This window comes from Lynx rufus, unplaced genomic scaffold, assembly GCF_022079265.1.
Source record: "Lynx rufus isolate CCGP_SWC_20201006 ecotype Redwood Valley unplaced genomic scaffold, mLynRuf1.p SCAF_20, whole genome shotgun sequence".
Lineage (NCBI taxonomy): Eukaryota > Metazoa > Chordata > Mammalia > Carnivora > Felidae > Lynx > Lynx rufus.
In genome coordinates, this window is record NW_025814835.1 from 8,206,667 (window position 1) to 8,230,124 (window position 23,458).

At 43.7% G+C, this 23,458-nt stretch overlaps 1 protein-coding gene across 3 annotated transcripts in view; it reads left to right on the forward strand.

Annotated features, from left to right (window-relative positions):
• Positions 1-23,458, forward strand: part of CD226 (CD226 molecule) — an 86,996-nt gene that overhangs the window by 15,196 nt on the left and 48,342 nt on the right. The gene's annotated exons all lie outside the window — the stretch shown is intronic.

Consider the following 23,458-nt stretch of genomic DNA (forward strand, 5'->3'; position numbering starts at 1 on the left):
AGTCTAGGGAAGGAAATAGTTTGGAACTGTGTGTTTCTTGTCTGGGGTCTCTAAAATTATATCCCAAGTGGACATTCAGCAGAACACATTATGTGACATCTGCTAGAGTGCTTTCTTTTTAAGGGATGCATATTACAAAAGAACAATTTATGATATTGTGTAAGGGATAGCAAATGGTCGGAAGGTAAGAAAATTTCTCATGTGATAGTTTTTTTTCTCTGTAGCTGTAGCTAAGCTTAAAAATGGTTTCGTGTGCACGAGTGAAGCTTACAGAGTGTCTATTAGCAAAATCTCTTTAGTGAAAGACTTGCCACTGAACTCATTTGCTTAGTAGTCGGGTGTGAAGTCCTGCCGGCCAGTTTTTAGTGCATCCACCACTTTTGATTAGCCGTGCAATGAGAGAGTTGGAGTAGCTCTACTCTTAAAGGAAAGGGAGCTACTGGGTACCCGGCTGGAGCCACCGAGGCCAGAACGAGATGGGATCCCCCCACCCTGCGTGTGGCAAGCTTTTGCAGTTCGGGTCCCAGATCAGGTATTCCAATTTCTGTCAAGGAATAATCAATGCAAAACAGGTAGACTAGAGGCGCCCGGGTGGCTCAATCGGTTAAGTGTCTGACTTTGGCTCAGGTCGTGATCTCAGGGTTTGTGAGTTCGAGCCCCACATCGGGCTCACTGCTGTCAGCACAGAGCCTGCTTCGGACCCTCTGTCTCTCCCTCTCTCTCTCTGCCCCTCCCCTGCTCTCTCTCTCTCTCTCTCAAAAGTAAATAAACATTAAAAAAGAAAAAGGTAGAACAATGGTCACCAAGCAAGGGGAGGTAGGGAAATAGGGAGCAGTTGTCAGAAGATACAAAGTTGCAGGTACGTAGGACAACTCCACCTAGAGATCTAAGGTGCCCATGAAGATGGCAGTTAATAATATTGGACTGAATACTGGACATTTCCTAAGACAGTAGATTTCAGGTGCTCTCACCACAGAAAACGGTAACTGTGTGAGAAGATACGTAAAATTAGTTTGATTATAGCAGTCGTTGCATGCTGTTCATCTATGTTCATCCAATCACTGCGTCGCGTGCCTTAAATGTATAGAATAGTAATTTGAAAAGAAAAACACCAACAGCCAGTCTGGCCTCTTCTGAAAGTTGAGGCCAGAGGCCAGAGCTCAGATGTGGAGAACTAAGTTGTGATTGCCAGACCAAGATAGGGTTTTTAGTGTCTGTCATGTGTGAACAGTTTTGGCAATACTTTCCCACTTTTATCATCCGGATATATCGCTCCTGTTATTTTTGCGAGGTTAGGAAAAGACAGGTCTTTGCCTTCTCGGGCTTTTTCAAACATAATGCTAGGATTCTCAGTCAATCACTGGTGAAAGAAAGGAGTGCCCACCTATCCACCTGGTTGAATTCTTCATGATGGTTTCCTTTTTTTTTTTTTTTTTAATGTTTATTTATTTTGAGAGAGAGAGACAGGGAGGGAGAGAGAGAATGAGGGATAGAGAGAGAGAGAGAGAGAGAGAGAGAGAGAGAGAAGCACAAGCAGGGGAAGGGCAGAGAGAGAGAGAATCCCGAGCAGGCCGTCAGCATGGAGCTCAACACGGGGCTTGAACTCATGAATCATGAGATTTCATGACCTAAGCTGAAATCAAGAGTCGGATCCTTAACCGACTGAGCCACCCAGGTGCCCCTTCATTTTTTTTAAACTAAAAACGATAGTGAATTAAAAAAATATAGTAGCCGTATTTCAAAGTTAACCTTATATGTACTTAAAGTCTTCCGTGTGTGTTTTATTAACATCATATCAGGACCTACAAGTATTGCACGCATGTGTAATATAAAGAGAGAGTTGATGATCTACCTAACAATACAAGGTTGGATTTGGAATCCAGAAATCCCAATTTGTATAATAGGTTGTAAGAACTTCAAAAGGATAAAGGAATTGAACCACATGCTTTCTTTAAAAAAAAATTTTTTTTTAATGTTTGTCTATTTTTGAGAGAGGCAGATAGAGTGCAGCAGGGAAGGGGCAGAGAGAGAGGGAGACACAGAACTGGAAGCAGGCTCCAGGCTCTGAGCTGTCAGCACAGAGCCCAACGCGGGGCTCGAACTCACAAGCTTTGATATCATGACCTGAGCGGAAGTCAGATGTTTAACCAACCAACTGAGCCACCCAGGCGCCCCGAACCACATGCTTTGTGTATATACTAATTTCTTCTCTTTGCTGATCGCTTGCTGTCTATGAGGAATTTGGCCGATATCTTCTCATTTAACCCCACTGCACACTTGGATGTGGACATAACCTTGATTTTACAGGCGAGGACTTGAAAGGTGGTGAGGTCTAATATCTGCCCAACTTCTCAGACTTTGTAGTGTCCCACTGGATAAAGTTGTAGTGAGAGGACAGAAGATGATGGTTTGGGGGGTCATGGAGCCCTCTGGGCCCTCCAATGAGGAGACATCAACCATGGTACATCCTTGCTGCCCCAGCCCCCACCTGGGGCTTTCAGCCCAGAGCTGAAGAGCAAATTGGACATCTTATCTGGATAAATGGTACTGTTAATGCCAATTTGTGTTAAAATGTGTGTTAACTTCACAACCAGCATTTCTCAACTGGTAACCGACTTAGAGAATTTAATGGTAAGAATGGCTGTATTTATTTTACTGTTTGAAGGGAAAAGATGCTGAGGTGGCTGGGGAGGTAACCTTTCGAAGGCATCCCTTTCACAGCAGAGTTGGTGGTGGAGGTGGGATCAAGCAGAAAATCGCTGCACGCCGTGTGTCTCTGGCCTCGCTGGTCCGTTCAAGAGAATGTAGTTACATTTACGGAAATGCCCCCCCCCCAAAGGGTGGCCCTCCCCCAGTACTCCACCACCTAACTTGCATTGGGTGCCTCCTGGGTAGAAAGCAAATGCCCTCTGCTTTAATGCTCATGAGACACCATGGCAGAGGTCGTGTGTTCCCGTCATGCAGCCGGAGAAAGTGTGGCTCCGGGTCACTCACCACCTCGAGGTTGCTGAGCATCAGGTGGAAGCAGCTGATGTCTGTGAGGTGCCCGGAATGAGACGAGAAGGAGCTTGAGTCCAGCAGGGTGATGAGGAGGCTCAAGAATCAAGTGCCGGGCCCTGACGACTTGGAAGGATTTTTTGTAAGAGAGACAGACGGGTGAGGGAAGGAGGAAAAATGGAGAGGGGGGTATCTTAGGAGTGCTGACAGCACGGAGATGGCACCAGGGGAGTTGAACACCGGGTAGGAAGAGGGCAGGCAGCTGTTTGACCAAGCACAGAGCCCCAGCGGGAGGTGGCTCCCGCCCTGGGCTGGCCACCCCTCACTGCCACGAGACGTAGGCTAGAGGAAGAAACAGGGATGCCCGCACCAGCAAAGGGGCTCAGCGTGTGATGCGCTGGGGTCCCAAGGAAGGTTTTGTCCCATAGGTTCTAAGTTGAAAAAGAGACTTGAAGCCCCCGGAGCAGCAGAATGTCAGGCAGAGCCCAGGAAGTTTGGTCAGCCCAGGTCTTGCTGTGCCTAATGGAGTCTGAACTTCATTCTGTAATGTAGACCATGGGAGGCTACTGAACATTTTTCACAGGGAGACACATAATAAACCAGTTCTTTTTTTTTTTTCACCACCTGCAAGATTAAGTTAGTTGTAGCTTCTAGGAGGGGAGGAGTGTAAGGTCAGGTGAACAAGTAGTATTCTACTGATTGGAACACTTATCCATTGCCAGTAGGAGTGTAGATTAGTATATCTATTGTATTATGAGTGTTGGTAATATTCAGGTTCTCCTGAGAAACAGAACCGACAGGATGCGTATGTAGATAGAGATTTTTTGACATGGAATTGGCTCCTGTGATTATGGAGACTGGCAAGACGGAGTCCGCAGGGTGGGCCAGCAGGCTGGGGCACCAGGAGAGAGAATGGTATGGATGAAGTCAGAAGGCAGTCTGCTGGAGATTTCCCTCTTACCTGGGGAAGTGAGTCTTTATGTTCTGTTCAGGCCTTCAACTGACTGGACGATGCCCACCCACATTATAAAAGGGAATCTGTTTACTCAGAGTTCACCAATTTAAACGTTGATCTCATCCCAAAACACCCTACAAATTAACGCATGAAATTTACTATCACATCTACTTCAGAAAATGATACAGCATTAGCTAAAGAATCCCATGTCCTATGATCTGATAATTTCACTCTGTTAGATGTCCTAGGGATTGCCCACATACAGGAGAGATGCCTGCAATGTTTGTAGTGGCAGTGATTGTAATAGCAAAAAAAGTGCATGATCACTATACTAAACTCACCAACGGAGATGAATCTTGGGAGTATCTTGCTGAAAAAACAAGCAAGTAACAGCAAGTTACATAAGATACGATTTATTTCCTGTAAAGTTTAGAAACATGCAAAAATGAACAAAATGTTACTTACAGATATAAACATGCATGGTAGTGCTGTAAGGAAAAGCAGAACTCAAAAACATGGACAGCAAGGGGCAGAACCGGTAAGGGCCACACAGGTCTTCAAAATTCAGAGTTAAGAGGTTTTTCTTACACAAGTGTTTTATTTTGCACTTCTCTCAAAAATTTTTTTGGAAATTTCTTTATATCTATTGAATTTCTAATATAAACAGTAGAAAAGGATGCGATTGCAATTTTTGAACAGTTCAAAGATAATTAAGTTACGGAGGAGATCCTCATTCTGATTTGGTATGGAGGTCAGGAAGAGGGAAAACAATGTTTCCAAATTTTTATGATTGAGGGACTGAAAAATAATCATTTCTTTAAAAAGATGGGGAATTAGGAGACCGACTTTGCTTGGAAGAGGGGGAAAAGGTCTAGTTTCAGATGCACAGAGTTGTCAAGTAGGCTGTGACCAGCTAACAGTTGAAATCATGGAATGGCAAACCAGAAGGAAGCTTCGGATTGAAAATACCAATTTTGGAGTCATTTGGATGCTTTGCCGGCACATGTGAAGAAGACGGTGACTGAAGAAAGTGCTAATGGTTGCCATGGCTTTCAGGGCTGACTACTTTGAAGTGAGGGGAAGCATTCATGCTAAGATAGAGCAGCCATGGGGAGAGGAAGGAAAGGAAGGGCAGGGAGAAGGGAGATGCCAGGTAGGTGAGTTATTGTGCAAGCACAGCACAGGTTTAACTGCCTTCGTTCGCATTTATAGGCGGGGTTCATTTTCTAGTGCTTAGTGTTGGCTGTATCCCCTGGTTTTCGCTCTGACTTCCCACGCTCCAGCCCCTATCTCAACTTGGGCACAGTGATGTGCCTTACTCTCTCCTTTTAAGGGTTACATTTTTTCCTGGGCTATGGAGACTCCCTGTGTGTGGCCCACGCTGTCTTCAAAGGCTCTGTCTCTGCTCCCTTCAAGGCCAGGTGTCCACTCAGGACCTCGAAGCGGACAGAACAGCCACACTTGTCTTGCATTCTCACATAATGTTTCGGCTAGCGGCGCTAGAGGGGAAAAGGGGCTCTTTTAATACTGGGGACCCCAGAACCCATGGCAGTACCAAGAAATTCCTAATGTGAGGGATTCTAAAGACCGTGCCAGCCTCTATTCCGATTGGCCTTAGGCTGACCCAGAATCATCATCAATATATCTTTCCTCTGGCTACTTGTCTGTTTTCTAACGTTGGGGTGATGTCAGGATTTAATTGTATTTACAGCTGGAAAGGGGAAGTGTCCCAGACTTGGCTTGTGTGAATGTGTGTGCTGACTTGTGGGACTGAGTTTATTTATTCTTTAGCTCACGCATCAAGTCTTTATTGAGAACCTACCATACTCGTGTTAATGTCTGTGGTTTAGAAGCTAGAAAGACATGGAACTTAGCTCTAAGTAGTATGCAGAGTACTAGGGGAGATAAAAGCTATGTTTGGCAAATTAAAGAGTGAGTGCCAATGTAGTTCAGAAGATAGAATTTACTTTTTGCCAGGAAATTCAGGATAGAGTCCCTGAAAAGGGAGCATCTGAAGTTAACCTTGAAGGCGTTAAGTTAGAATATTTGAACATGGAGGTAGGAGGAATAGCATTTCAGGAAAACTGTTTTAAATATTATCTACAAAATAGATATCTTTGGCTCTACTTTGACTACTTTGCAAGGTAGTTTTCATTTTCTGAAAAAGACTCTAACAGCAATACCAGCAACAATAACAGTAACAGCCAAACCTTTCAAATTGAGCCACCATGATCGACTCTGATCAATAATTAGCACAGTTTATTCTGATTTACAATTTGTGGCTTGGTTTATTTCCACATGTTGACTTAATGCTTCGAAAGGCTTAGGAACCTACATATATGATGCAATTATATTTTATAGCCTATCCTAAGATATTTGCACACTTGGATTTCAGCTTTGGTTTTATCGATCCCAAATTCAGGAGGCAGGAAGAAAATGTATGAAAGCAGCACTATCTTGTTTACTAGTGACAGGTGCAGAGTGGTAGAGGGAAGGCTTGGTCTGAAGGTTACTTTTGCTTGTCAAAGAAGGTTCCAGACAGGGCTGAGCAGGCCACGGGAGGAGAGGCTTTCTTGCTCTCCTGTGACAAGGGTCACCAGTGCTTGCCAGCATGTTTTGTCCTAGAGTGGACTGTGAATTCTCCCAGAGAGCTTTGCCCATCAAATGCGTGTCTATCACTTTGAAGCTGGTGGTTTTGTTTTGTTTTTTTAATGGGATGGAGAAATTAAAAAAAAAAGTTTCAAATCTACTCCTTAAAGAATTAAGACATGAAGTCTCTCTTAAGGTCCATTCTTACAAGCTCAGAAATAAATTATCGAAGTTTTCTTGGATACATGTACACACACACACACACACACACATAGGGAATAAAAAATGTTTCTATAAACTGTTACATTTCAGCAGTTTTTCATTTAGGAAAGAAAAAAAAATATTCAATAGTACCTGTAAGAAATAGTCAACTGATGAAACAGAAACATTTTAAAGGCTTAGAAATCTCCCTCCTTAATAAAATAAAATAAAATAAAACAGAACATAGAGAAGCAGATGATAAAGAACATTTTTAAGACTCGCAAAAGCAAGTTATGGTCGCTGAACTTCTCAAGGGTGAAATTAATGGGAATCTGAAAGTGGAATACTTACCGGAACCCATGCTGACGTTGTTTTTGTTGATTTTCTTTCCATTTGTTAAGCCAGGGAAGACCATGCTTGGGAGCACATATCACCATCCGATGCAACTTGGGCTTCTGGGGAAAAGCTCTGTATCAAAAATCAAAAAGAGAGGGGTGGGGGGAAAGGTAGGGTGGGAGAAAAGCCAAACCCTGAAAACAAGACAATGCTGGATTGATAAACATAATTAGATTTGACAATTGAATGGCTGAAGAAAAAGTGTAAGATACAGGCCCAGGCGCACGTTTGAGGTTTGTGAGAACACTGTCTTCTGTTTGTCCATCTCAACGCAGAGGCCTCTCTCCTCCTCTGCCCAGTCTTTTAATTTTATTTTTATCTTAGAGAGTGAGAGCATGCGAGAGAGCACATGAGTGAGGGAGAAGGGCAGAGAGAAGGGGAGAGAGAATCGCAAGCAAGGCTTCATGCTCAGTACAGAGCCTGACACGGCGCTCGATCCCATGACCCTGGGATCATGACCTGAGCCAAAATCAAGAGTCGGGCACCCCCTGTATGCCTGGTCTTTGACACGTGTCCTCTGTAGCAACGTCCAGAAGAAAACTTTTACTTTAGGCGTACTGGAAAATGTACTCAGGCAATCCAGAGCAGGGGAGTGAAACTGGCTGTGATCTTCGCAGCTGTTTATGACATCAACTCCACCCTTCTTTGGGTAGATATTTTTATTTCCAAGATGACCGTAGGGCAGGGGCGGGTATTTGGCTGAACCGCCTGAAGGGAATGAGCTACAGCTGAAGTTTAGGAACAACTTTGCCCCGCGGCTCTCGGAGACTTTATTAGTGGAGGTGGAGGTTGTTTAGGGCTCTGGTTCCCCTTCTTTAACTTCCAGCGAGCTGGACAGCTCTCCCCTGTCTACCACCACTGCTGGCTCCCCAGCGCCCAAGGCGGTGCCACTGCAGTATCTGGACCGCGTTTCCTCTTCAGAGTGGGCGCCGGTGGGTGTGGGTGCCGGCGTCGGGCGGGGACTGTGGTTCATGTGTGAGTAAGAGCTGTCCAAGTAACTGGAACACTCTCAGCCCACACATGTCGGTCGAGACGCGTCCCCTGCCCTGAACCATCTCAGCTTCTGTATTCTTTCTTAAAATTCCTCTCATCGAAGGTTGAAGGCCATAGAAATCAAGCCTTGTTCTCCAGCACTTTCTCCCCGAAACTTCTCTAGGATTAGCGGGTTTGTGTCAGTGAACCTTCCAAGAGACCTTACGGGAATTTGCCCGATGACAGATCACAGTACGTACCGACTGAGAGGAAAAAGATAGTTTTGCATCTCGTAAGATAAAAATGTTGGATTTTTAGATATTTAAAAACAAAACAAAAAGAAAAGAGGTCCGGGAAGAGGAAGAAGAGTAAAACTCTGAGCTGAGCAGAGGCTTGGGGGCTCCTCTGTCTTTCCCTGTGAGCGAATGCTAACCTGTGCCAGGTTTTTTGTTTTGTTTTGTTTTGTTTTGAGCATTGAGAAAAGAACACTGGGTTTCCAAGCTATGCTCTCTGTTGCAGGTTTTTGTTTTTGTTTGGTTTTATAGGATTGGAGGTTGCAGGCAGGATGGCTTTTCCTTTCCTAAGAGAAAATTTGTGAAGACGTTTAAGGTTTTGAAACCATTAAGAATTTTAAGACTATCAAGTCAATCCTTCAGGGATCAGTGCAAAATTACTCCCCCAGGCAATATCTCTTCCACTTACCCACCATAGTTTTAATTAAATAACTCAGCTGATGGGGCTTTTGGCACTTCCCATGAGAGATCATTCACATTCCAATAAATCACTGTGAGAAAATTTCCCCTGACTTCAGCTATTTAACCAACTCACATTTTCAAAAGCAGTCTTCTTCACAATGTGCCCAGAGAGAAAGGCCCCTGTCCCATTGAAGATTCTTACAAAAAGCTTTCTAAGGATGGAGCTCTGATATGTAATATTCACATTTAATAGTGCTGTAAATAGCTCACATGCGTCATACCTGCTGATTTTAGTTGGATGATGATTGTGGCCAATACGAATGAAGTCTGGGCATGAGTTCTGTGAGCATTTACGTGCATCACTTAGCTGGGAGAATACTTAAGAAACGTAATGTTCTCATTTCAGCAGACCAGCTCTTAAGAACATGTTTGTCCCCTTTCTTGGCAGGCAACATGAAATGCTGCATGCTACCAACACTGACATCTCCAGAATAGTTTAGGGAAGGAGTGTGTGTGTGTGTGTGTGTGTGTGTGTGTGTGTGTATTCTTTGTGTATAGGACAGTTTCCTTCCTGGCATATAAAGAACCCAAACCTTCAGAAAGTTTTAGGTCATCCACTTAATTCATTCCACTAATGGATAGAGTACATTTACTTCTTTTTAAACTGGATGCTACAATTGGAAGCATATCATTTTTAATCTGAAGAATAGCCAAGGAATTCAACTAGTATCTCTGAGACAGAGCTTGGGGACATTAGAGTGTGCCCCAGATGAGACCATTATGTCTGTCCCATTGCCTTATGACATCATAGGTCTCAAAATATCTCTTTATGGTATTACAAGAAACATAATTGCTCATGTAAATAAGTAAATAAAGAACATTTATTTAACAGTTAAATACTATGTTACTTCTATTTTTCTTAAATCCTAGAAATGGTTCCTAAAAGAATAAACATTAAATGAGATGGAAAAATTTAGAGTCGCTGGCATTGTGTTTGAGTTGATACAGTTTTTGAATTTTTATTCTTAACACCAATCTGACTTACGTTTTCAGTGAAAATAGCAGAGTTGAAGCAAAGGGCAAATTATTAAAATTTGTTGCTCCTATGACACTTTGAGATATTAAAATCTCTGTTATTGGATGAATATTTGATGATGGTAATTTTAAAAATTGTGTAAACCCTTTCTAAATCTATTAAATAGAGATTTACTGTATGCTATGAGGAGAAGAAATGAGTAAGGTCTTTGTTTTCGAGACACTTATAATCTAACAGGGGACGTATGTATATACATTATGGTGACTCAGTCACCCTAATGCAATGTGGAACTTGTTAAGTGGCATAGAACAATATTTAGGGAGTTGAGAGGTGGCAGAGATGACTGCCAGTTTGGGGGTACCATGAAAGCATCTGCACCAGACTGGAAATCCAGGTATGATTCTAGAAGGATAATGTGCCATAAAAATCATCACATAATGAAAATGGTGTTTGCATTTGGAGCATACGAAAAATGCTTTTGGCCACAGGCTTAGGGCAAGGAAAGTTCAGGTTTTGGACTTCACTTGGTGGCTAGTAAAGTTTTCAAGTAGTGGAAGGCATATGTCAGTCATGATTGCAGTCATGATTTGGAACCATTACTCTAGCAACTGCATATGGGATGATTTAGAGGCAGGAAAAAAAGCAAAAGGAAAGACTAGAAAATAGGCAAGACAGAGAGAAAGGGATCCTGCAGTCCTGACATAAAGCAGGGGCACCACCAGCAGTGTATGGCCAACCAATGAAACCTTCACAACCACCCCACCCCCATGCCTCAAGTTCCATCTTCCCATGGCCTGTCTCTTTCATTCAATAAATATTTATTGAATGTCCACTATGGGCTGTGTGGGATTGAGGGGACATGGGGGAATGTTCTAGTCTCTGAAATCAAGGCTCATGTAGAATGCCACGTGATGCTTCCTACAAGGCAGGTGCATAGGACAGGTGTTGGTGATGTCAGGATGGTGGTGGAGCTGGTATGTGTGTGTTAGAAGATGGCAGTTGACAGGGAAAGGGGGTCCTTCAGGAAGCTTCAGAGGGCAAAAGATGCTTGAGCTTACTCATGAGGGAAGATGAGAAACTTCTAGGTTGATGAATGGTTGTGCTGTTAGCAGGGTGGCATTCTTGCTTGAGGGAAACCATGCTAATGGCTCAAAAAAAAGTGAGACTGGCGTGCTAGGGAACTGCAGGATGCTGAGTAAAATGGGTGTGTAAATTCGTTGAAATGGGCAGTGGAGCCAGGTGGTGAGTTAGGAGGGGCAGATAGCAGAGACAGAGAATTTGATGTATGATCAGCAAGGGCTCCAGATTGGGGCTGACTTGGAATTATATTTGCCTAACAAGACCTCATTATTATTTAGGATGCATTTTCCTTGAAGTGGGGTTGGGGTGAGAGCTAAAGTCCCCTAGTTGCATTTTGATGTCACTACTGCCACCATTTTAAGGTGTTTTGACTTTATTCTTTAGGTAATGGGGAGCCATTAGGTGAATGGTTTGCAATCTAGCAAGAGAACTCCAGAGGATTCTAAGGGGGGACTGGAAGCAAGGCAAAAGAGAGGAGAGACTAGTAGGGAGGCTGTTATGGGCTGAGCTGTGTCCCCCCAGATTCATATGTTGAAGTCCAGACTCTCAGTGCCTCAGAATGTGACTATATTTGGAAATGGGGTCTTCAAAGAGGTAACTGAATTAAAATGAGGTCATCAGAATGGGTCCCAACCTAATGTGACTGGTATCCTTGGAAGGAGAGAAGATTAGGAGACAGACACACCCAGAGGCAAGAGCATGTGAAGACACAGGGAGAAAAGGGCCATCGGCAGGCAAGGAGAGCAGCCTCACGGAATCAACCCTGCCAACATCTTGGTCTTGGACTTCCAGATGTATCTTGCTGAAGCCCCCCAGTCTGTGAGCAAACAAATACAGAGGCCGTAGTAATAGGTCAGACCAGAGAGGAAGAGGAATTCAACTACGGCAGTGGTACTGGGGACGAAGCAGAGAGGGGATATATTCTTCCAAGGCATTTTTCATTATTCTCATTGACCCCCTCCCAAAGATTCAGAATTTACATTTAAAAACTACTACAGTGGCCAGGACTTTGGCTCAGAAATTGCTGGAGCCCTGTTCCCCTTGCCTGCTTGGTTTATTAGGACTTTGTTCATTAGCCACTCCTGGTTCTCGCAGTCTTTCTACACTCATTTGTTCTTCTCGATACACACCCTTATCATCTCCTCCAGAATTGGCACACGTAGTTTTTCTATCATCTATGCCTGATATTCTAATATCGAAGTGGCTCTATTTCTACCATTTTTTTTTTCCTGCTGCCTATTATCCATCTCATCCCTTTACATTCTTATGCTCTTGGTTCGTTTTGACTATGTGCTGCTCATAGCTCTTTATACACCATTTCTGGGAGTTCTCTGAGACTAGAATGAAGGGGTCTTCATTCACAGAGGAGGTGAGTCCTGGTGTTAGAGTAGGCAGTTAGGTTCTAACAGGGTACCTGGAGGTCAGCAACGAGGAAGTCATGGTCAGCTATCAGGAAAGTCAGAGACCTACCCTGGCAGCATACTGCAAGAAGCTGGATCAAACCAGATAGGCCCAAGATGGCGGGTTCTCTGACAGGAAATCCCTGACCAAATCAGAAGAACAAGCTAGGAACTCTGCTTCTCACCCCGAGGATTAAATTTTCCACCCCCTAGTTAACAACTGTCAATAAAAGATAGAAACCCAGCCCCCTGGGCATGCAGTTCCCTCCTTCTCCTGAGCTTACCTGCTCTCATATCCCACGAGTGTACTTTTCACTTTAATCAACTTCTCCTGCTTGTGTGACTCATCCGCTGTGCTGTGTATCTGTCCTTGAATTCCTTCTCATGACAAGACCAAACACCTTCAGTGACTCCTTTGACTCTGGCTAGGTTGAGGCCCCAGAGGCCAGGGTCTTCACAGGTCATCCAAGGACACTGGATTGCTTTAAATTTGGGCTCTTTGGAGAACCAATGCTCTAGGAACTAAGACTACAGATCCACACGGGAACTGACTTTGTTTACAGCTCTACTCAAGGATTTTCCTTCTTTGTTTTCTTCTCCCCGAGGTGCAGGTCGGATCAGGTTTACTTCTAGTTCATTTGTGCCCTGAGACATCTCAACAGGAGGAGGGGCTTCTCTTCACTTCCCCACCTCAGGTAGACCCTGTGCTGTATTGTGGGGGGCTCGATATCAGAGTTCAAGTTTGCTTAGCTTGACAAAGTGTGTCCAGGGCAAAAGTGGCTTGCTTCCAGGTTCTTATTTCTCACTGAAGTTTGTCCTATTGATTCCTATGTTGTCAGATATTTGATGCTTGTAATATTTTTCAAATAGTTCATCCTACATAGTTGTTTTTAATAGGAATTTTAGTGTTAATAATGGAGCCTGATATTTCATTAGAAATGGAAGTATCCACATTTCTAAAACATAAATCTACTCTTTCCCATCTGGAAAGATCACCAAATCTGCCTCTCATTTGAGTCAATAATCCCACTTCTCAAAAATATGAGTCATCCTTTATACTTTCTTTTCTCTCATTTGTGTATTATTAAGTACTATAAAGTATTATAAAGTACGATTATCTCTCACCTCTCTCTATGTTTTTTAAAAAATTATTCATCATCTAGGTGTTTTTACCTGAAAGTCTGATCTGAGTAACACAGCCCATCATCTTCCTAGAACTACAATATCTGTTGCCCTAGTTTTTTGGACTCTCTTCTGGACCTGGCAGAACTGTGCTTCCAGTTGTCTGGTGCTTTGAGTGCAGTGAAGAGGTGCCTGACCTCCTTCCTTCCTACCTCCAGATGCAGAGGGAGTCAGTCTTCTCAGGCTCCAGGTTCTGGGAATTGGCTCAGACGACAGACTGTAGAGCAGGAGAGTTGAGAACTGGATAGGATTTCATTATAGACTGGGAGTTGCGTATGAAGGAGAAGAAGGATTCAAGAATGGTACCAAGTTTTTACTTGGGGTCCTGGGTGGCTAGTGATGTCACTTACTGAGTGGGGGAGAATGAGGTGAGGAAAAGGTCTGGAGTGACATCCGAGGGGGCTCTCTAGTAGACAGGAGGGTTTTTGAGCCAGAGCCCAAGAGAGCAACTGTGTTGGAGATGTAAACATGGTGAAGTCGTGGGTGTACGTGAGTGTGCACGGAGAGTGTCGGCTAATGATCTTTCACATACATGATCAGTGATCGTTGAATGCTCATTACTTGGCAGCTCTGGGCAGGGTTCTAAAGGCTTTACATGGATTCTTTCATGTACTCCTCACAGTACCTCTATCGAGTACAGAGTGATATTAAGACAGAATCATAAAAATAAAACAAAGTGAGGGACAAACCATGGCGAGTGTAAGGAGGCAAAGCACTTAGCACATAAGGGTGACTTGGTAACACGGCCTTATGTGTACGTGAGAAATGAGAGGTGGAAGGGGCATTATTAGACCCCGAGATGCCTCACTGTCCACACCAGAGTCTGCAAATTAGTGGCCCCAGAGACTCATCCCATCTGACCAGGAGGTTTTCTGGAAATTGAAAATACTCATAAACATCTGGATGGACCATCAATATTGACCTGAATTTTCTGTGCAGCAGCATTTTCTAGGCTGAGTCACAGCTGCCTTTTTGCGGCTTCTGCATTCTCGAGTTCCTCACAATCCCCACTCTTCCCTACTGTTATACTTTCTGGCTTCAGGAGTTTCTGTTGTCTTCCTGGACCCTGCACATTTGCAACCCTCATCTACTTCTTACTCCGATTAAAAATGCTATTCAGGGCTGTCTAAACTCTGGTCCTGGCACACATTCCAAACTTGTCCCTTTGTGTATTCTTCTTTCAGCCAAACTGGGTTAAGTTTTAGTTCCGTCGGCATCTTCCATATTCCTGAACCTGGTGTCTCTGCTTGTGCCTTTTCTTCCATTAAGTGCTCTCTCACTCCATACGCTGCTTATTCTTCAAGGATCAGCTAAAGAAACCTTGTCTCATGCCTAAAATGAGAAACAGTGTCTCCTCTCTACTCCCCCAGAAGTGTGTGTGGCTACCTTTTAAGTGGAGATAAGTTGTTTTTCTTGTATTCCGCCTGGTGGTTACCATGTCAGTTTCTCCATGACCACCCTCCCTCCCCAGACCCTCAGTTGAAGACAGGTCATATGCCATTACCCTCCCCATGATCCCAACGGTATTGGGCATTAAGTGCTCTGCTGTAAGAGACTTGGCGCCATAAGAGAGCAAAAGAACAGGGATAAAGGGAGGGAAGTGATACTTTCATAAAAAATCATCAGCATTAACCACTAATTAGTACTTGGAAAGCAACTAATTCCAGATACAATTAGGTGAAACAGAACAACCCCTTATGAGTACCTTCCAGGAAGTGTAAAGTGCTTTCCTGACTAGTAACAGATGTATAGCGCATCACATGTAAAGCATAGCTTGAAATATTTGGGGGGGGCTGTAGGTTTATTTCTCTAGATAGTTTAATTATTTATACGTAACTTCATTCTAAAAAATAAGTATAGCAGGACTTTTTCCCTAAATATACTCTTCCCATGGGGCATTAATTGAAATGTAGCTACCACTTTTCCTCATAGTTCATAGCTTATTGGGACACCTTGGTCATTGATCCCACTCATTTGTTACTTCATCACCCAGGATGTGGTTTGAAAGGTTTTGTTGTGAATACGTTTGCCCAGTATTTACGAATATTCAGAGTATAGCACATCCATGTTCATGGAAACATAATTCACAAGAGCCCGAAGGTGGAAACAACCCAGGTTTCCACCAAGGGATGAATGGGTCCACAAAATGTTGTACATAACATAGTGGACTATGATCTAGCCTCAAAAAGGAATGAAAAGTCCTACACATGCGACAACATGGATGAACCTTGAGGACATTATTCTAAGTGAAATAAGCCAGTCACAGAAGTACAAATACTGTATGATTCCTTTTATATGAGGCACCAAGAGTCATCAGATTCATAGAAACAGAAAGCAGAAGGGTGGTGGTCAGGAAGTTGGGGCCGGGGAATGGAGAGTTGTGTGATGGACATAGAATATCTATTTCCCAAGATGAAAAGAGTTCTGGAGATTGGTTGTGCAATGATATGCACAGACTTAACACTACCAAGGTGTGCACTTAAAAATGGCTAAAATGGTAAATTTTATGTTATGTATATTGTGCCAAAAATAAAAATTTGACATCTATATAAATATGTATAAAATAGTGACTTTAGTCACAGGCTTAATTCATGGGAGATTTCACTGTTAACAATTTTCTATTTAGAGAAATTCCTGCTATCAATTTGTCTTCATGGCAGTAAGAAAAAAGATGTTTTTTTTGACAGAGAACTTTGAGTTCTGGTTCTGCCCTTCTAACTAGTCTTGAACCATTTGGAAAGTCCCTTCATTGTCTGAGCTTCAGTTTACTCATATATAGAGTGGGAATAATAATACGCCCCTCGGGGGCAGGCTTGAGAATGAATGGGGTAATGTATGCAAGGGCCGATGTATGTGCCTAGCACATAGCAGGGACTCAGGATGTGGTGGTCCTCTTGAGTTCCCTTTCCACCTTCCTTAAGGCACTGGACATTCTCAACTCAGTGTGAAACTTGAGGAGTATTTCCACAAACACATATTAAGCAGCTACCACTTGCCAGGCACTCCATTAGGAACTGGCGAGTGAGATGATATTTCTCCTGCCCATGTCTCTCATATAAACTAGTAGGGGGAGAGAAGTAGATATTACATCACAGTATGAAAAATGCTCTGATGGGGAGACTTGCCCACAGGAGGCTATTAGAGCCCTTGGGATGGGCATTGTCATCCTCATTGTTCAACTCGGAGAGGGAGGCAGGGCATCTGACACTAAAGGAGGAACAGGAATTGGCCCCAGAAGTAGGGTAGGCATGTCCTCTGCCTCAGGAATAGCATGCTGCACGGGTCCAGAGCAAAGAGAGTGCATGGCGTATCTGAAATGGGAGGATGTTATCCTGAAAGGTAAGGTACAACGGGTGAAAGTGGAGAGGCAAGCAGGGGCCAAACACTGAGTGGTGTTCTGCCAGGGACTGCAAGATATTGGCAGGTTTGATAGGAGAGAGAGATCAGACTGATTGCACAAGGAAAGTGGTTGGTATGGAGCAAGACTGGAGGGAGGTTGGGCGGAGGTGCTTTTACTAGAGCAAACAGGAGCAAACTGTCATTGGACTAGGATAGGGCACTGGGGACGGGTGGCACATGTTTGAGAGATACTGAGAAGGTAGAATTGACAAGATTCAGCAACTGACTGGATGAGTGGGTAAGGGAAGACAAGTTAAAAATGGCACTGGTTTCTAAAGAGTGGGGAGAATGGGAAGGAGCCACTTTGGAGAAGGGAAGATGGCCCTGGGGTGTGTGTGACTAGGAAGTGAAGGAAAAGTATTGAACACCTAAATAAGTTATGTCCATTCGTTCTCCTTTGCCACAAGATGTATCTACTTAGGATATTCTAGGAGGTGAGTTCTTTTTCTTTGCATTGCCCATCCTAGTCTACACCTGGTGACGCACCAGGTGCTTGTATCGGTACCTGCCCCCCGTTTTCTAGACAGGAGCGAGTCTCAGTGACTTTCATTGCTTTACCTACCTAGGGCCCCCTTTTTGGGGGTGTCATTGGACAGATACCTGTCTTGAAGGAGAGCAGCCATTTGTAAATAGCAGATGCACATTTTGTCAAACAAGTGGGCTTGTGGTTACCTGCATAGCAACTTGGGTACAGCTTCCTCTTCCTCATGAGATAATTTCGTCCAGGTCCGGGTTAAGTATTCATCATTTCTTCAAAGTCACATGTTGCCTGTCTATTCTAATAGAAACATTTGGAAATTCCCTTATAGTTTCCTTCCTAAAGATAGAGCCAAATCACTCCTTAGATGTCCTTGTCATTCGCTCTTTTCATTCTCTGAAACACTTTTGTTGTGGATGCTGTTTCCAAATGCTGTAAATTTCTCTCACTCGCTTTCTCTCTTTGATGTATTTAAAAACTTTTCAGCATTTATTTTGGAGTCCTTTGCAAGATGTTTTTCAAATACTCTTTTGGCCTAGTTACTTATTTGTACCTCTGGGCTTTCTCACTCTCCCCAGCTGAAGGGTCCTTTGTGTTTTTTTTGGTGATACCTTCATCCGACCCTGGCCCTTTGACTTTGCCAGCGTAGCCATGAGGGTTTTATTTTAAGCACCTAGCCTTTTAGATCTGCAGCATATATTTTCCCTGGACTTTCAAAAAGGTGTTTTTCAGAAGTCTTGGGGTTTCTTTTGGGATTTTTACCTTTTCAACTGTATCTTTTATTTTTTTAACCAGAATATTTGCATTTTATTATCGTTTCCATTTGTAATTATGCAAGATTTCCAACGATTTTTTTTTGACATTGCTTTCTAGTTAGAATTGCCTTTAGTTATTTTGCTCATGAAAGGTGCCTCAAAGTGCATACCGTATGTGTCTATGCCATTCTACAGCGCAATAATTTCAATACAGTTTTATTTCTTGGGGACTCAAGAACCAGTTGTACGTGCAATCCAAATGTAGCGGGTCCACAGCTTTTTTAGAGGGGGAATTCACGATTGAGTACAGACAAATTTAAGGAGTGCACCAGTTTAATTTTTCAGTCTGCTCCATTTTACATGTTTCCCTCTTAATTTTACAGTATTTGCCAGAAGGTCTCCAGAGCAACCCAAGATGCTAGTGTCCACCTTATACAAACCTGAAATACCTGTAGCAGTTGTGTCTTTAGACATGATTTCTGTGTATGCCATCCTTTATAAATGATAGTGTATCTACCCTCTAGACATACATGTTTTTAGTCTGATGGCACAATACTCCATTGGTTTTTATTGATGAGTCTCTTTCCACCCTGAATCAGATGTGTCACTTCTATCAAGCTTGTCCCTTTCTTGCACGTTTTCCATCAATCTACTTAATTTTTTAGGCCTCTCGGATTTGTGGGGGTGCAGTTACAGATTTCTGTTGGTCAGTTCCCACATACGGAGTGTGAGAGAGACTTCACTAGGAAAGAGCAAATTTTTGAAGGGCAGAGCTGATGGGGCAAGATGGCATAAAAGATAATCACTTCTTTCTTAAGTTAATTATTTATTTTGAGAAAGGCAGAGATAGCATAAGTGAGGCAGAGAGAAAGAGGGAGAGAGAGAATCCCAAGCAGGCTCTGTGCTGCCAGCACATAGCCCAGTGTGGGGCTTACACTCACGAAAGCACGAGATCATGACCTGAGCCAAAACCAAGAGTCAGACGCTTAACCAACTGAGCCACCCGGGCGCCCCGAAGGGAGACACTTTGTAGCAATTGGCTGAGAGGAGACTTGGGCTGGGGTTCTCATCAGTCAAAACCGCGTTCCCCTGATTTACCTGCCCTGCCTCCTCCAGCCTCGTTTTCCATAGCCCAACCCTTCTCTCCAACACGATGCTTTATTGTGCTCTCTCATGACCATATTTCCTCCTCGGTGACACTCAGTTGGATGCTGCTTTCACCACTTTAAACCTGTGTGGGGTGGACTTGGGTGGGCCGTGGGGGGCTCTGCTCACAGGCATGTTTTAGCACTACATGGCCTCCAAATGGCCTGGGTCTGTTTCCTGGCTTTATTCCTTGGATTACTAGAGAGAGGACTCTAAGGTTCTGTTGAATCAAACAGTGGGCACTTCAGCACGAATTGTTCCTTTTACCCTACTCTGGGTTTAGTAAGGCCTTTCTTCTTGACACTGAAATTATCTTTAATCCCTTGATATGTCTCTGTCCTGTAGTGAAAAATACAATTCATCGTTCTTACTTAGACTAAACATTTTGCACCAGATTTGCTGTATCTCCAGTGCTCTTGCAAAAACCTCTGAACATTTATTTTTCCAGCTTTATATATACCTTCGTGCTCCAATTAGTAAGTAGTAACTGGCCATGTATTATGGGGAATTTCTGATGTTTGACATAATTGGTCATAATGGGTAATAAAAACCGAGGGTTCTCAGTCTTCCCTTACGTGTTTATACAAAGACAGAGATGGGATCTTGTTTTTCAGTTACACATACGCACACATACACTCACAAAGACATGCCACCCATCCAAATGAAAACAAAAAACCTGGAGAAAAGGAGTCTCTAGGGTAATAAGGGAATAATAGGGAATACCGTGGAAGCAGATTATGCCAAAAAGCACTCGATAAAGTTTGGAGCGTGAGGGTCCAATAACGTTTGTGTCTTAAACTGTGATTGACAATTTCTTAAATTGACTAATGAGCAGACAGGTCACATAAGGTCACATTCAAAAGATAAGGTAAAGCGAGGAAGGCTTCGTGAGTCTCCCCACCGGGCACACGTTATGTCTGATGGGTCCACAGTGGCTCAGCCTGGAGGGGGCATTGCCGGCTTCTTAATGAAGTTGGGGTGGGAAGGTGAAAGGATCGGTGTCCTCCTATGTAATATGCTAAGAAGCCTCCCTGCCCCAGAGATGCTCACAATCTAGGGGCACAGCAAGACGTGTGACTTCTCACAGAGACGTCCGGAGCGGAGAACAAGGTGAAAACTGGACCTTTGCGGCCAAGTTGGAGAAGGCTTCAGAAGATCGCCTTCCCGGAGGTCTTCAGGGTGAATACGAGTTTCAGGGATCCCAGCGGGCAGAACAGTCCGCACAAAGACACGGAGGAGGGGATGTGAGTGGCGAACACACGGGGCCTTGAGTGGCCCGGTGAGGGTGGAGATCACAGGTCGTGGATGGACGTGGTGATGGGGTGATGAGGGCAGAGAGAGGGTGCAGCAGCGTGTGTTTGCGAGAAGCCCACGGAGCCGGACGGCTTGTGGCGCAGAGGGTCACGGGCAGACTCACAGCTCCAATTCCCATACTCTCTGCACGAAGACTGAATGCATTTTAAGACAGCGGCGACTGGTTGTATGTGTTTGGAGAAAGGAAGGGCAAGCACACACAGCTGGTTTTCCCTGCAAGCGAGACGACGCTTTCGTGTAAAGGGCTCCAGAATTAGCAGCTGGGAGCGGTCAGGGAAGCAGCCGTGAGGTGCTGGAGGGTGTACGGCTACTGCTCGGGAGCGGAGCAGACTTCGGTTCTTCGGTTCAGAAACTGAATCACGTTTCTGGGTTCAAATACTGACTCTGTTTTCTCTACCATGACCTTTGTCACCTTCTCTTTAAAATGAGAGGGGCGCCTGGGTGGCTCAGTCGGCTAAGCGTCTGACTCTTTAGTTCTGGTTCGGGTCACGGTCTCCCGGTTCGTGAGTTTGAGCCCCGCGTCAGCACAGAGCCTGCCTGGGATTCTCTCTCTCTTTTTCTCTCTGTCCCTCCCCCACTCATGCGCGAGCTCGCTCTTTCTCTCTCTCAAAATAAATAAATAAACTTAAAAATAAATAAATAAATAAAATGAGAATGATAGTAGTGCCTAAAATATAGGGTAATTTTGAGATTCAGTGACACCTTTTCTGGCAAGTGTCTGTCACATCTCATATCAAACTATAAATGCCTAGTGTGTATTAAATATTATTATTGTTAATTGGCCAAAATAACCATGTAAGGAAGAATGCACCAAAGTTGTTTTCTTTTGAAGAATTAGAAGTAATACTATATACTATATATATATAGTAATATATATATACTATATAGTAATATATATACTATATAGTAATTATATAGTAATATATATTATATAGTAATTTTATAGTAATATATATATTATATAGTAATTATATAGTAATACCATATATATATAGAGAGAGAGAGAGAGAAAGAGAAAGAGAGAGAGAGGGAGAAATATGGATGACATATCATCAAGAAAGTAAAAAGGAGAACAGTGAAGATTTTTCAGTTCTGAAAATGAAGAAAGGAGAAGCATCAGTGGGGACAGGAAGTGATTCTGCGTTATTAAACGGGCTGGGGCCTTCTTTTATCTTGTATCTGAGAGGACAGGTGAAAGTAACAGGAAGTATGTCTTCTCTGGAAAACTCCCGAGTTGCAGAACACTTTCACAGAACCAATGGAGGGAGATCATTTGTGGTGGATCTTCTAAGAGAGGCAAAACAGTTACAATCCCTTCAGTTCTGCCCATTTCCTGTGCTGGGTTGGAACCAATGCGGAGGGGCTGAGAACAAAAGTTGATGAAGGTAAGGGAGGAGTTCATGTTCCCCAAGGAAACGAATGGAGTCTTTTGTGAAAAACCTTAATTTTTAAAATCCTTCCAGTGCGGTGTCCGGAACCATTCAGCAGACTACCTGTCTTCTTACCAGTACTTACGTATCAGTCATGATAAACAATTCTTCTTGTTAGACTGAATAATCCTGCCCTGAATTGTTCGGTAAAATGAGATGAAAATATGCTTTGCTGACTGCCACTTATTTCACACAGAGATAATACGCTTTTGTCTCTTCGGCGTTTATTCTTCAAACTTAGATAATCTCCTTGCCCTGTGTTCTTTCAAACAGTGGAGTCATTAGCTTTCTTTTGCTACCAGACATTGTTTGAAGGGTTTTATCTCCCTTCCAGACGATCCTTTAAATATTGTGCTAAAAATGAAATGTTTTGTCTGATGTGATAAAATTCCCTGGCTCACGGCTTCTTTCGCAGTATTTTAGATATTCTTTGTTGCCGTGTAAAAGGTCAATTTTTTTCTCCTATGTTTGAAAAAACACTCCCCAACAGCTTTTCTGGAATGTTCAAATTGCTCGGGTTTCTCCCACATTCTTCCTCACCTTGAGCATAGTGGAAACCGAGAGGCCTCAGCCACTTCTTGGTTGTCCTTGAGAACCGAAGCGGCTAATTAGCTGAGACGATATCCAACGCTCATTCGAGGCATTGAGCCCCTCCGCCAAAACATTTACCAGTTCAAGTTTTAACCCTTCTCTGTGTTTCACATTTTCTCTCGCTTTTGCTCTCTTCTCCGGTTTTGGATCCTCCGGCAGCTACACGATTTCTCAAATGCGCCTTCACTTTTCACTTTCAAGGCTTTGGGCAGACTTTCCGTTCCCTCCCGCCTGGCCCTCCGCCCCCCCCCCATGTTTGCTTGTGTGTCCCTGCAGAGTGCAGCATACAATGTCACCGCCCTGCCCCAAACATCCAGTCTACAAAACCTAGCATAAGCGAATGGGCCCACGTTCCAGGCCTTCCAGTCTCCGTTTCTGTCTCCAGTGAGTTCCCTGCTCCCATCGGGTGCCCTCAGGGGTACTAGATGGTTGCGCATCTCCGTGGCTCCGCCCCACATCCAAGTAAGGCGTGGCTTCTCTGCCCGCAGGTACCTTCTCACGCTGTGTCCTCTCCCAGAGCTCACAGCCCCGTGCACATTGTCATGATCTGCCCCACCCACGGCTTCCTTGCTGGTTCCTTAGCTCTGTGAGGAGAGGGACACATCTGTCTTACTTCCTTCTGTATCCCACATCTTTTCCAATCCCTCTCATAGATTAGACCCTTACTATTTTTATGTGGAATTAGTGATCAAAGCAAGTGACTTTTTTGTAAGTTCCTTCAGAGCAGGGATAGGTCTTTTTATTTATTTTTTATTTCTTAAGAGAGAGAGAGAAAACAGAGAAGGGAGAAAGGGAGAGGGAGAGAGAGAATCTCAGGCAGGCTCCGCGCCCAACAGAGCTGA